Raw genomic sequence first — 15525 nt, forward strand, 5'->3', positions numbered from 1 at the left:
CATTGAATAGATAAGTAACAATATATCAGTATATTTTAATATCACTTTGTTGTTGTATCATTAAGGATTTTCACAATTTAGCTGTTTTTAAAAACCAATGTTCTGGAATAGTATATATTTCATTAATCATTAATAATATATATTTTTATTTTGTAGAGTACCCTTTGTTTATGGTTATTTTTCCCCTTATTTGGAAATTTTCTTAATTTCTGCTTAAAGGATATTGACATTTTATGATGTTCTTAAAACTGTCAATTTGGAAAAATCATTATTTATTAAAGTCAAGTTGTACAAGGGAGAAAACTGTAGGAAAATGCCCCTCCCAAAATTCCTATCTACCTTCCCTTACTCCTTTGATTAAAATATTTTTCTTCAAACATCAATAGTTATTTAAGATAAAAATATAATTTGATTCCTTTTTAATTTCATTGTTTTTGCTTGCTAGAATTCGGAAAACTTTTATTTATACTATTTTCCTAGGCAAATATACACTAATTTACATTTATGATTCAATAAAAGGACTAACTTAGGGCTTAACACTAATAATTCTCTTTGTTTTCATGGATTTTATGGATTCCACATAAAATGAACCCTTTTTCACACAAAATTGACTGTATGCACAAAATTAGCTATACACAGTTTCTGGGAATGTGGGGTATATAATTTTTTTATACACTAGGGCCCCTAAGTGTAAATCAGGTATTGCATCTTATGTCCACCTTATGAGTACGAATTCAGACTAAAATTGAAGAAAGTAGGGAAAACCACTAGACCATTCAGGTATGACCTAAATCAAAGCTCTAAAGATTACACAGTGGAAGTGAGAAATAGATTTAAGGGACTAGATCTGATAGAAAAAGTGCCTGATGAACTATGGATGGAGATTTGTGACATTGTACAGGAGACAGGGAGCAAGACCATCCCCAAGAAAAAGAAATGCAAAAAAGCAAAATGGCTGTCCAAGGAGGCCTTACAAATAGCTGTGCAAAGAAGAGAGGTGAAAAGCAACGGAGAAAAGGAAAGATATACTCATTTGAATGCAGAGTTCCAAAGAATACCAAGGAGAGATAAGAAAGCCTCTCTCAGTGATCAGTGCAAAGAAATCAAGGAAAACAATAGAATGGGAAAGAACAGACTTTGGGACTCTGTGGGAGAAGGAGAGGGAGAGGGTGGGATGATTTGGGAGAATGGCATTGAAACATGTATACTATCATGTAAGAAACAAATCGCCAGTCTAGGTTCAATATAGGATATGGATGCTTGGGGCTGGTGCACTGGGATGACTCAGAGAGATGATATGGGGAGGGTGGTGGGAGGGGAGTTCGGGATTGGGAACTCATGTACAGCTGTGGCGGATTCATATCAATGCATGGCAAAACCAATACAGTATTGTAAAGTAAAAAAATAAATAAATAAAAAATAAAGAGAGAGAAGAAAAAGAAAACTAGAGATATCAAGGGAACATTTCATGCAAAGATGGGCTCAATAAAGGACAGAAATTGTATGGACCTAACAGAAGCAGAAGCTATTAAGAAGAGGTGACAAAAATACACAGAAGACCTGTATAAAAAAGATCTTCATAACCCAGATGATCATGATGGTGTGATCACTCCCCTAGAGCCAGACATCCTGGAATGTGAAGTCAAGTGGGCCGTAGGAAAGCATCACTATGAACAAAGCTAGTGGAGGTGATAGAATTCTAGTTGAGCTATTTCAAATGAAAACTGACCTGAATGATGATGCTGTGAAAGTGCTGTACTCAATATGTCAGCAAATTTGGAAAACTCAGTAGTGGCCACAGGACTAGAAAAGGTCAGTTTTCATTCCAATCCCAAAGAAAGGTAATGCCAAAAAATGCTCAAACTACCACACAATTGCACTCATCTCACAAGCTAGTAAAGTAATGCTCAAAATTCTCCAAGCCAGGCTTCAGCAATACGTGGACCGTGAACTTCCAGATGTGCAAGAAAAGGCAGAGGTTTTAGAAAAGGCAGAGGAACCAGAGATCAAGTTGGCAACATCCGCTGGATCATTGAAAAAGCAAGAGAATTCCAGAAAAACATCTGTTTCTGCTTTATTGACTATGCCAAAGCCTTTGACTCTGTGGATCACAATAAACTGTGGAAAATTCTGAAAGAGATGGGAATACCAGGCCACCTGCCCTGCCTCTTGAGAAATCTGTATGCAGGTCAGGAAGCAACAGTTAGAACTGGACATGGAACAACAGACTGGTTCCAAATAGGAAAAGGAGTACGTCAGGGCTGTGTATTGTCACCCTGCTTATTTAACTTATTTGCAAAGTACATCATGAGAAATGTTGTACTTGATGAAGCACAAGCTGAAATCAAGATTGCCAGGAGAAATATCAGTAACCTCAGATATGCAAATGACACCACCCTCATGGCAAAAGCAAAGAAGAACTAAAGAGCCTCTTGAGAGTGAAAGAGGAGAGTGAAAAAGTTGGCTTAAAGCTCAACATTCAGAAAACAAAGATCATGGCATCCAGTCCCATCACTTCAAAGCAAATGGAGAAACATTTGGCAGATTTTATTTTGGGGGGTGCCAAAATCACTGCAAATGGTGACTGCAGCCATGAAATAAAAAGACACTCCTTGGAAGGAAAGTTATGATCAACCTAGACAACATTTTAAAAAGCAGAGACATTACTTTGCCAACAAAGGTCTGTCTAGTCAAGACTATGGTTTTTCCAGTAGTCATGTATGGATGTGAGAGTTGGACTCTAAAGAAAGCTGAGTTGCAAAGAATTGATGTTTCTGAACTATGGTGTTGGAGAAGACACTTGAGAGTCCCTTCAACTGCAAGGAGATCCAACCAGTCCATTTTAAAGGAAATCAGACCTGACTATTCATTGGAAGGACTGATGTTGGAGCTGAAACTCCAATACTTTGGCCACCTGCTGCAAAGAGCTGACTCATTTGAAAAGACCCTGATGCTGGGAAAGATTGAATGCGAGAGAAGGGGACGACAGAGGATGAGATGGTTGGATGGCATCACTGACTCAATGGACATGAGTTTGAGTAAACTCTGGGAGTTGGTGATGGACAGGGAGGCCTGGTGTGATGCAGTCCATGGGGTCACAAAGAGTCGGACACGACTGAACGACTGAACTGAACTGAACTATGAGTATGAAACTGTGGTCTGTTCCTGCATGGAGGGAACACTGAGCATGAAGACTCTATCAAGAAACAGCTCTATTTAAAACAAATCATGTAGACGAACACATACGAGTGACTAGGACATCTTCCAGGGTAATTTTTGTCATTTTCACATTCATCACTGACTTCACAGCCTAACCCTGCATATGGTACAACTGCCTTGGAAAGTATCCTGCATTACATACAGTGAATTTCCTTTTGAAGATGTATTAGGAGCTTCCTATGTTAGCGTATATCCTTTTCTCACTGTGATTGGTGGCTACTTGCTGAGTGTTGATAATAGTTAAAAATAATTTCAAAATAATGAAGGTGAAAATCTTAAGAATCTTATATGATTGGCAATCTCAAAATCTGAGTCATTTTTATATTTGCCCTTAAAATATGAAACTTTGCAAATTCTGTGTTTCTTAGTTAAAATCATGACAAATTTCAGTTTGCTACCTCTGCATTCCCTTGGAAAGCACTGATAGACAAGACCCACTGACTGAATCAGGTAACTAGATATATATTGGACCATAGTGGGGGAGGGTGACCATCAAAAATGCTTGCGTAATTATATGAATTAAATAAGTATGCAGCAATACCTAAGCTGACTCAATTGCACAAGAAAACTAGTTATCAGATTTAATAGAGAAACTAGGGAAGATTTTATTTTTCTTTGTTAAATGATGTTTATCTCTTTATGAAGGGCTTTTAAGGGTTCTCTCCATGTGAACAGAATCAGACTGGTGGTTTTCCAAGCAAATATTCTTGTTTATATAAAGTTGTTAACAGCTGGGTCTAGAGCCGTATTGCCTGCATTCCAGCCTCAGCCCTGGCACTGTAATTTGTGACCTTGGTGAATTATTAAATCATTTATGCCTTAGTTTCTCTGTGTACAAAAAAATTAAAAGATTAATGATAGAAGCTGCCTCATAAGGTTATGAGGATTGAATAATATATAGAAAGTAGAGTAGTGCCATGGAGTTGGATGTAGTCAGTAAATGTTATAATTATCACTATTATCATTATTATTAATTTTTATTTTATTGGATTAAAAAACATCAAGAGTAAGCCCTTCATCTTTCTATGGTGAAATTGCTTCCTGGTATGTCTTTCTCTTTCAACATATATCTTCTTGTCCTGGTTGTCTTAAATTATCACAACATAAATGTATTCCAAGCCTTTCATTCACATCATATGCTCATAGAATTTCAATGGCAAGGGGAATTTTAAAGGGCCTATCTTCCAGTCTCCACTTGGTCACAGAGGGTCAGGAGGACCCCAGCACAGGCCCCTTCTCCTTTTACAATGGCTGCTCCACATCCCTTAAGGCTTTGGCAGGAACATCTCAGTTTCTTCCAACTTCTCAAAGTAGAAACATCCCTGAAAGAAAGGGGAGAATCTCTTTTGTGAGTGCCATCTCTATGGACTCAGGAGAAACCATTTTTTAATGTATTTTTGAGCTGTTTTTTGTCCTGTCTCTTCTCTAACCATTGTCTTTAACATATATCAAAATCAGTTTAAAAAGCAAGCAAGTGCGAAGATCCCTGGTATAAAAAATAAATCTAAGCCATTTTCTCTGATCAAACCATGAAAAGTTGCCTCTGAAGAGAGCCAAATAAAACAAGGGATACAGAGACCTTCCACGGACCAGTGTAATAGCTCATTTTTGTGCATTTGCAGTGCTTAGGCTTTGCTATGCAGTTCTGCAAGTACAAGCCAAGAGCAGCAGTGTGATTAGATTTTTAATCCCATTAACTCTAATTGCTTCTCAGAAGCTGTGTACTTACAGTATGTGTCTGGTTTTAGAAATGCAGGGGAAAGGGAAAGTGATTAAATGTTTCCTTCAGTCAGGATGGAAAAGGAAAAAGCAAGGAAGACTGCAGAGGCAACCAGTTATGGAGAATTACTGGCAGGGGTTTTTAAAGTCTCTATGATGATTAGATTTGCTTTTGGATATAAAGATCCTCCTGACTGCTCTGAAATTTCAGTGGAGGAGGGCTCATTTCCCGGTGTTCATTCCTTGGGATTGGGTTTTGACATTCTTATTGTGTTTTTCATAGTTTGCCCATAAGTTATTGCACTGAAGAGAATGAGGCTCTGAGGTTAAACATCTCCTATTTCAGAGCATACAATCCCAGTGACTGTCTTTGTGATTCCAAACAAGGTCTATTAAACACGCAGCTGATCTAGTGGAACTGATAAACACAATTGCTTTAAGGAAATGGAGATGGATTGTAGCTGAGCGTTAGGAAAATAAGAAAGCATAATTGAGTAAATTAAAAATAATTTTAAATCACAATTATTGTAGTGCTTCATTTATTTTTATCCTGCCAGTTGCATGTCGCATGGTCTGTAATTTGAGAATGTTTCAGTGTGGCGAGGCTTACTGTTTAAAAATTGAGGTTATTAACAGGGAAATCCATTTTACTCTGCAGAATGTCCATTCATTGTGAGACACTAGGCTAAAAGTGGAATTGTTTTTTAACTAAGGAAGTCACAACCTTGGAGGAGTCAGTAGCTGGTGGAAAGGGAATATGTTAGCATTCCCTTTATGCTATATGTTAGCTGAATGATGAGAGAAAAGAAATGAAACAATGAGTGGAAAAGAAAATGCCAACAACAAAATCCTTACAACCTAGAGCTTACAGAGCAAGTAGCAAAATGGGAAAAAGAAGAGAGGGATGGGAGAAAAGGTCAAATATGTGAATGTGTCATTTTAGCTCAGCTAGTTGTACTTATGAAAAGGCCATGTGAATGTTTCAAAAATAAGGATCATGGGGCTCCCACCAAGATCAAATTGGACCCACTTTGCAGACCCATGATCTGATGATCATATTATTGGAGGTTTTCAGAATTGTAATGAATCTTGGGAAGGAATGAGCCCCGTTCATTTTGAACTTGTGAGTCTCTTGAGAGGACCAGTTCATGAAGACTGAGGATTTGCTTCAAATGTCCTTATGAATGAATCTCAGATTAAAAGCAGCATATTACTGGGGGAAGCTTAGTATGAATCCTAGCTTCCTTTGACTCTAAAGTAGTTTATGTGCACCTATAAATCAGAGAATTTGGATCAATATCACTTATCTCAATGGAAGGAGACATAAGCGTAATTAATATTTGTAAAATACTTGATAATGAAAGTCAAGTCAGGAGCTTTTATAAGGATCCTATTAGAGAGACTAGGATTGGCTTTATTCCAAGCCTACTTAGAAGCATTTACTGGCATGCTGTAACCATTCTCTACCTTTAACTTCTTTAGGCATGGATTAAACTCATTGGCAGGACACTGACTTGTGCCCTTTGAGACACATTATTGCTATCAGAAAGCTTAGTTTAAGTACCATCATTGCATTAGATGGTTGTACTTGCTTAATTAGCATGACATGAATTTGAAGAGTGCTTTTAATGTAAAGTATAACGGCACAGCCCCCCTCTCTGGGGCTCTGTGTGGGATTCCATGGAAGTGTTAGCAAACTTGCAATTAGGAGGAGAATATTTTGCATAGAGCAGAGTTAACCCTCACTTCTGGGTGAGAGGATCAGAGACATTAACAATGATGATTGAGTCATTTTGAATTAATTGTCATTTAGAGCTTGTTTCTTCCCTTGGACGCAAAGTGACCCATCCAACATCAAAAGGAGGTATGCCAGAGAGCATTTAAACATGTTTCATCTAAATTCATCAGAATGGCATCTAATTAAAGCATCAGAATGTTTCTTAGAGACCTCAATTGATGTCCAGTAAATTTTAAGGTCATGGGATTGCTTTAAATCATCTTAATCACTTTGAGTTTGCATTATCAGTTAATTAAAAAAAGAAAAGTAAAAGCAAATAGGAGTAACCTCAGATCTGACAGTTCAATTATCCTTTAAACAACTATATATCTATTTACTTATTTTGTATTCTATTTAGAAAACAAGGAAATGAAATAAAATGTGCTATATGTAACAAGGGAATGTAACAATAACCTTGATCAACTACCTTTCTCTTTTTTTCCATTTTGTCAGGAATAGATATGAGAATTTTTCTGTCCAAGTTTAACAAGTAAGGGCTTGGAAAGGGGACATTGTATCTACCTTCAGATGACTCTGTTTATAAATATACCAGGTGACCATCTTCATTTCTTATCCCCCTAAAAATATCTTACAGAGTTTTTCTCCACAGAGCAGAGTCTAATCCAACATACCCGAAATTTCTATTATTAACTTTGCTGCTTTTTGATTAGTTAGCAAATGTAAATATGTCATGGCTAATGGAACACATTAAAATATATATAATTTAATCATCTACTTTTTCAAAAAATATCATTGAACACTTGCCTGGTAGGAAAGGTGAAGATAGATCACACTTTAGTCTATCAGCCAAAGAATCTTTAATTTAGTTAAAGGATTGTAATATGCCCCTGAATGGTGACCAGAGGATGAAAATGAACAATCAAAGACCATGAAACTTTAAATAGGAAGATATAGATTTTTCAGTCTCTCAATGGGAATGCTATCAGCATCTTGACCAGAATAATATTGTGTTAAGAATCCCTGACATCCTGTCACCCACCAGTCTAATAACAGCTTTAAAAAGTAAAAGTATCCACTCACTGAACTGAACTGGTCCACTCATTTCCAAAAGCCATCTAAACAGCCTGAGTTGGCCTTCATTGAAAATAAAATATTTCTAGAGGATTTAAAGGAGATATTTTAGAAGAGATAGATCTTAGACTGAAGATTTTCTTAGCATTTAAAGGGGCTTCCCTGGTGGTTTAGATGGTAAAGAATCCACCTTCAATATTGGAGACCTGGATTCAATCCCTGGGTTGGGAAGATCTCCTGGAGAAGGGGATCCAGTATTCTTGCCTGGAGAATCCCATGGACAGAGGAGCCTAGTGGGTTACACTCCATGGGGTCACAAACAGTTAGACATGACTGAGCAACTAAGCACAGTGTTTAAAAGTGGGATGGAAAATCCATGTAGGTCTAAGTAAAACCATAGAAATTGTATGTATGATGTGTGATCCATACGGAAGCTTATGGGGGGAACATTGTATTGCTATAGGCTTCATTGAGGGCAGTTTTACCTCATTAGCACTGATTTGTTAATGCTAAATCTGAATTATTTTTCAGCAGGCAGAAGCATTGCTGTACATGTCTATAACATGAAATTATTAAAACAGTTGATTACAATCATATATTCAAATTTTATTTTGAATCTGCCACAAAAATCTAAAAAAAAAAAGCTATAAAAAAGCAATTAAAAGAATTTTCTTGGCCAAGATAAATAAAAAAGGCAATACAATAAAAGAATGCCTTATTAACATTTCTTGTCATAGGGATGATCCAAGGTTAGTAATTTAATAGAGGTGACTCTAAATGTAGTTCTTAATCTCATTAAATTACATTAAAAATTCACTTTATCAGAAATATTTGTCACTTTCTAGAAGAATTTGTGAGTTAGAATGACCCCAAAATTCCTGTTTCAGAACCAGTTTGTGCCAATTTTCTTTCTTGCATAAAATCCTAATACAATGCCAACCACTCAAAGATAAAAACACAAAAAGAATCAATAAAATTTAAGTAATTCATAAGCAAAATAACTCCATGCTAGCACTGAATGCCTATTTTGTTATTTACATTTCATTTAACATTTTTTTTTTCCCTGCATCCTCTCACTTCTTCATTCATTCCTCCACTAAAGTTGCTGGGAATTCACAGATGACAGTAGACTTCACAGTTCTATCATTTCTCTAGTGTTATTGTTTAGGGAAGAGTACAGTAAAACAAGTAAATACGATCATTTTAGGTAGACAGCAAGCAATACATGTTAGTGAAGACAATAAAGTAAACGTTAATGAAGAATAAAGAAAGGGAAGAGAAGATGTTTACAGTGGGTGGTCAGAGATGGCAGGTCTAAGGAAGGGATATGTGAGCAGATTCCTTAAGATAAATGAGTCATCCATACAGAGGTCTTGATTAAGAGAATTCCAGGTAAAGGTATAAGTTATGGCCCAGGCCATAAGGCAGATGTAGGGTGGATTTAGGAACCTGATGGAACAAAGGCCAGCTTGGCTGAAGCAGAGCAAAGAAGAGTACATGTGGAACCAGAAAGAAGCCGATCCTATGTCATGTAGGATTTTGTAACTGATGGTAAGTTTTTTTTTTTTTTACTGTGTTTTTAAATCAACAGGAAGTCCTTGAGGACTTTTAAGCAGAGATAATTAATTGCAACGATTCAGGCTACTCTAAGGAAAATGGAAACAGCAGTTTGTTGTTCAGTCTCTAAGTCATGTTTGACTCGTTGAGACCCCACGGACTGCAGCACACCTGAAAGCAAAAGTGATGAGAGGCAGTCACAATTGTACAGGAGAAGAGATGGTCTGCTTAGGGAGAAGGGTCAGGATACATTTTCAGAATAGATTTGACAAAACTTGCAGATGTGGATGTAGGAACTGAAGTAGAGGAATAAAGATGACTGGCATGTTTATGTTCTGAGGACTTAAGTCGGTTGGGGTAAGGGTGGAGTATTAGCCACTGTAATTTGATTCTACACATAGGCTAACTCTAAACATATGGATAAAAATTAGTTGGTGCTTAAATTTTTACTACAGCAGCTATTTTAGATCAGTATCATGTAAAATTATATTGTTAACACTTTAAAATATGTAACTGTATTACTGGTCACCTGTCATTCTGTTAATGGATAGGCAGATTGTACTTCTCATGTAGTAATATAGAAGAATGTAATAATCAGTAAAAATTAGTTGTAATTCTGTTTGATACTGTATTAAGGCCATCTAAGTTATACTTTTTTAAACATCAGCAATGTATGCTTAAGTATGGATATCTGTATTGATACTGTCACACTAAAATACTTTTATCTTGATTACCACCAATAGGCTTTAAAAGAATTTTAATAAAGAGTAAAGCTTCCCTGCTAAAATTCATCAACGAGTTAGTTGAGAAGTTTTGTCCTGATCTCCTTTCACTATTTTTCCTCCTACATGACTGCCTACCTGTGACTCTACAACTGTCAGCCTTCTTTCCACATGTCCACCTGCATAAGCCAACTGGACTGAGTGAATCTTTTGTCACCTCTTATTTAGCTGTGTTTGTATATATATTTAGTGTTCAAATATATTTCAGAAGTATTGGGCAATATTTTCAAGTAAGTTATCTCAGGCAGCCATCATGTTCAGTCACTGAACAAGTCACTCAGTTGTGTCTGACTCTGTGACCCCATGGACTGCAGCACACCAGGCTTCCCTGTCCTTCACCATCTCCCAGAGCTTGCTCAAAATCATGAAAATTAATAATTGAATAAAAAGCACCATTAAAATGTGATCAGTCAGTTCAGTTGCTCAGTCATGTCCGACTCTTTGTGACCCCACGAATCTCAGCACACCAGGCCTCCCTGTCCATCCCCAACTCCCAGTGTTCACCCAAACTCATGTGCATCGAGTCGGCGATGCCATCCAGCCATCTCATCCTCTGTCATCTCCTTCTCCTCCTGCCTTCAATCTTTCCCAGCATCGGGGTCTTTTCCAATGAGTCAGCTCTTCACATCAGGTGGCCAAAGTACTGGGGCTTCAGCTTCAGCATCAGTCCCTCCAATGAATGTTCAGTATTGATTTCCTTTAGAATTGACTGGTTTGATCTCTATGTAGTCCAAGGGACTCTCAAGAGTCTTCTCCAAATTCACAGTTCAAAAGCATCAGTTCTTCAGCACTCAGCCTTCTTTGTGACTACTAGAAACACCATAGCTTTGACTGTCCTTCAGTTGTGCCCTGTGATTTATTCAGTTTTGTAATTTCACATAGACCAAAATGGTTGGATTAGGCTTTCTAGAAAATACCAACAGTAAAAATAAAAGGCAGTATAGGGCTTCACTGATACTCAATGATGACAGATTTATATAAATTGCTACTGTGTCCCCAGAAATCTCATCATTTTGCATTCTACATGAAACAACTTAACATAGCATCACAGGTCTCTGATTTATTAATAGTTGGTGTTTACATATCTGACTTTTTTGAAAGTACGTTTTTAAATTGGCATAAATAACTTCAGATGTGTAGAACTCAAGGAAGGGATATAAGGTACATTGTTAAAGAGAAAGATCCCTCTTTTTGCTGATGAAATTGTTCAGTTAATTCTTTATTTAGAAGTCAGATAATATAGTGCACACAGCATAGCAGAGGTTCAGGGTTGTATCTTTGACCCTAGATTCACTCAGAAAGAAGATACATTAATATGACATCTCAGCGTCTTCACCTTTCCATTGGTAGTTGTCAAAATCTGATAACTGAAACAGTGGGAAGATAAAAACCATTTCATAATCTTTGTTAAGAAAACATTAAAAATAAATAAAGTGAAATGTTTCCATACACCCTATGGCAAATTTTCATGAAAGACAGACCCACTGTTGAGTTAAACTTTCCCCAGATTTAAGAAAAACAGATTGCTTTCACATATTTGAAATCACCTTTGGTGGGAAATTTTCTTGAATTATGTGAAATGAAATTAGCTCAAAGCATCTTTGATGAACCATTTATTCCATATAGAGCCTTTAAAGCACAAAGTTCAGTTCAGTTCAGTTCAGTTCAGTCGCTCAGTGTGTCCAACTCTTTGTGACCCCATGAATCGCAGCACGCCAGGCCTCTCTGTCCATCACCAACTCCCAGAGTTCACTCGGACTCACGTCCATCGAGTCCGTGATGCCATCCAGCCATCTCATCCTCTGTTGTCCCCTTCTCCTCCTGCCCCCAATCCCTCCAAGCATCAGAGTCTTTTCCAATGAGTCAACTCTTCGCATGAGGTGGCCAAAGTACTGGAGCTTCAGCTTTAGCATCATTCCTTCCAAAGAAATCCCAGGGCTGATCTCCTTCAGAATGGACTGGTTGGATCTCCTTGCAGTCCAAGGAACTCTCAAGAGTCTTCTCCAACACCACAGTTCAAAATATCAATTCTTTGGTGCTCAGCCTTCTTCACAGTCCAACAAAGTACATATTGCTAAATCATATTGATGCATCTATTGATTCTGATTTTCAGCACAAAGTAATCTAGGCTCTTCTGAAGGAGTACTGGAGAGATGCTTTTATCACTGGGCACATTGGGCACTACATGATCAGAAAGCTGATGTGAAGCATTACATGGTTAAGGGAGGCCTTTCTATCCTATGCAAGAGTTAGAGGGGTCTTATGCTTACACATAATGTATAAGGCTGCTGTTTTCCACTGACAACCGTAATACATACTCTTACCAGGGCTGTGACTATAATCAGTGGGACATTTCATTTCCAAAAAGAATAGTTTCACCATTTCAATCATGTCCCACAGAACTATATAATAGTAAGTAGAAAATAAGTTCATTTTTGTGATCCTAAAAGATGACACTAGTGATTTTTAAGTTTTTGACTCTAAACTGATGAAATTACTTGTTTGATCATGAGGAATTAGCATCTGTGTTTAAGTGATGGCATTTTAAAAAAATTTCATTGGAGTATAGTTTATTTACAGTGTTATATTAGTTTCAGGTGTACCACAAAATGAATCAGTTATACATATACCTACATCACTCTTTTTTAGATTATTTTTCCATACAGATCATTACAGAGCATTGATTTGAGTTCCCCGTGCTATACGATAGGTCCTTATTTGCTATCTATTTTATATGTTCAGTTCAGTTGCTAAGTCATGTCCGACTCTTTGTGACTCCATGGACTGCAGCATGCCAAGCTTCCCTGTCCATCACCAACTCCCAGAGCTTGCTCAAATTCATGCCCAAGAAAAGAAAGTCTGTCACTGTTTTGCCATCTGTTTTCCATGAAGCGATGGGACCAGATGCCATGATTTGGTTGAATGTTGAATTTTAAACCATCTTTTTCACTCTCCTCTTTCACCTTCATCAAGAAGTTCTTTGGTTCCTCTTTGGTTTCTGACATAAAGGTGGTGACATCTGCACATCTGAGGTTATTGACTTTTTCCCCAGCAATTTTGATTCCAGCTTGTGCTTAGGGCTTCCCTGGTAGCTCAGACAGTAAAGCATCTGCCTACAATGTGGGAGACCTGGGTTCGATCCCTGGGTCCAAAAGATCCCCTGGAGAAGGAAATGGCAACCCACTCCAGTATTCTTGCCTGGAAATGGACGCTACCGAGTGACTTCATTTTCACTTTCACTATGTGCTTCATCCAGCCCCGCATTTTGCATGATGTACTCTGCATGTAAGTTAAATAAGCAAGGTGACAATATAGAGCCTTGACGAACTCCTTTCCCAATTTTCAACCAGTCTCTTGTTCCTTGTCTGTTGCTTCTTGACCTGCATACAGATTTCTCAGGAGGCAGGTAAGGTGGTCTTGTATTCCCATCTTGATATCTTATGGTGAACGGTGTTGGATTTGTGATCTCCGAAGAAGAAGATTTAGCTTCAAGATCAAGATTTAGCTTGATCACTCAAGAGCTTTTGCATAGCAGAGTTTTATTAAAGTGAAAAAGGGACAGAGAAAGCTTCTGACATAGACATCAGAAGGGGGACAGAGAGAGCCCCACTCACTAGTCTTAGCAAGGAAGCTATATACTTTTCACCTGGTTACTAATAATAAATCAAAAGAATGTCTCAAGGTTGTATAGGTCTTACCAGACCCACTCCCATAATAGACATTTTAAGATGACAGGATTAGTCAGAAGTTTCTCAAGAAGGATAAACAAGTCCTCAAGCAGGATACATTATTGTTATATAGTCATTGGTACAGAGTGTAAGGAAAAATATATCCTTGAGCAAGATGAGTGTTTTTTCTATGCAATCATCAGCTCAGGGCTTAAAGAAAAAAATGTTTGTCCTTTTCTCCTCCTTGAGAACTCCAGACCCCTATCTCATCCTTGAGAACTCCAGACCCCTTTCTCCTCCTTGTGGACCCCGGACTTATCAACCTACATAAGAATGGACTCTCTCAATGTCTTGAAGAATTTTCCACAGTTTGTTGTGATCCATACCATCAAAGGCTTTAGCGTGGTCAATCAAGCCAAAGCAGATGTTTTTCTGGAACTCTCTTACTTTTTCTGTGATCCAGCAGATGTTGGCAATTTGATCTCTGGTTCCTCTGCCTTTTCTAAATCCAGCTTGAACACCTGAAAGTTCTTGGTTCATGTTATTGAAGCCTAGCCTGGAGTATTTTGAGCATTATTTTGCTGGTGTGTGAGATGAGTGTAATTGTGTGGTAGTTTGAACATTCGTTGGCATTGCCTTTCTTTGGGATTGGAATGAAAACTGACCTTTTCCAGTCCTATAGCTGTATTTTACTTTATTTTTTATATAGTAGTTGGTATATATCAATCTAAATTGATGATTGCATGTTTTTAAAAAATCTGACAAAAATAAGTACAGTCAGATAAGTGAGTATAGCAGTTTTCCTCAAAAGATTATATTTAACAGCTGAGTAATACTCCATTGTGTATATGTACCACAGCTTTCTTATCCATTCATCTGCTGATGGACATTTAGGTTGTTTCCATGTCCTGGCTATTATAAACAGTGCTGCGATGAACATTGGGGTACATGTGTCTCTTTCAATTCTGGTTTCCTCAGTGTGTATGCCCAGCAGTGGGATTTCTGGGTCATAAGGCAGTTCTATTTGCAATTTTTTAAGGACTCTCCACACTGTTCTCCATAGTCAGCCGTTAAAAAGAATATATTTGAATCAGTTCTGATGAGATGGATGAAACTGGAGCCGATTATACAGAGTGAAGTAAGCCAGAAAGAAAAACACCAATACAGTATACTAACACATATATATGGAATTTAGAAAGATGGCAATGATGACCCTGTATGCAGGACAGCAAAAAAGACACAAATGTGTATAGCGGACTTTTGGACTCAGAGGGAGAGGGAGAGGGTGAGATGATTTGGGAGAATGGCATTGAAACATGTATAATATCATGTAAGAATCGAATTGCCAGTCTATGTCCGATGCAGGATACGGCACGCTTGGGGCTAGTACACGGGGATGACCCAGAGAGATGTTGTGGGGAGGGGGGTGGGAGGGGGGTTCATGTTTGGGAACACATGTACACCCGTGGTGGATTCATGTCAATGTATGGCAAAACCAATACAGAATTGTAAAGTAAAATTAAAAAAAGATTATATTTAGTGACATTTACAATAATATGTCAGTTGGGTTTCTAGAATCCAAGGAGTATATATATGAAGTCTAAATATATCGATGGAGGCATTAGAACTATATGAAAATAAAATGAGCTACTTAGGAACTAATGAATTCTTTACCAACGAAGGAGTTCCAAAGGAGGCTCAAGCATGACTTGGAGAACATGCTTTAAAGATCCTCCCAATGTGAAGAAATATTCCTAGTTCTGAACCTTTT

This window comes from Oryx dammah, unplaced genomic scaffold (genome assembly GCF_014754425.2).
Source record: "Oryx dammah isolate SB20612 unplaced genomic scaffold, SCBI_Odam_1.1 HiC_scaffold_27, whole genome shotgun sequence".
Classification (NCBI taxonomy): domain Eukaryota; kingdom Metazoa; phylum Chordata; class Mammalia; order Artiodactyla; family Bovidae; genus Oryx; species Oryx dammah.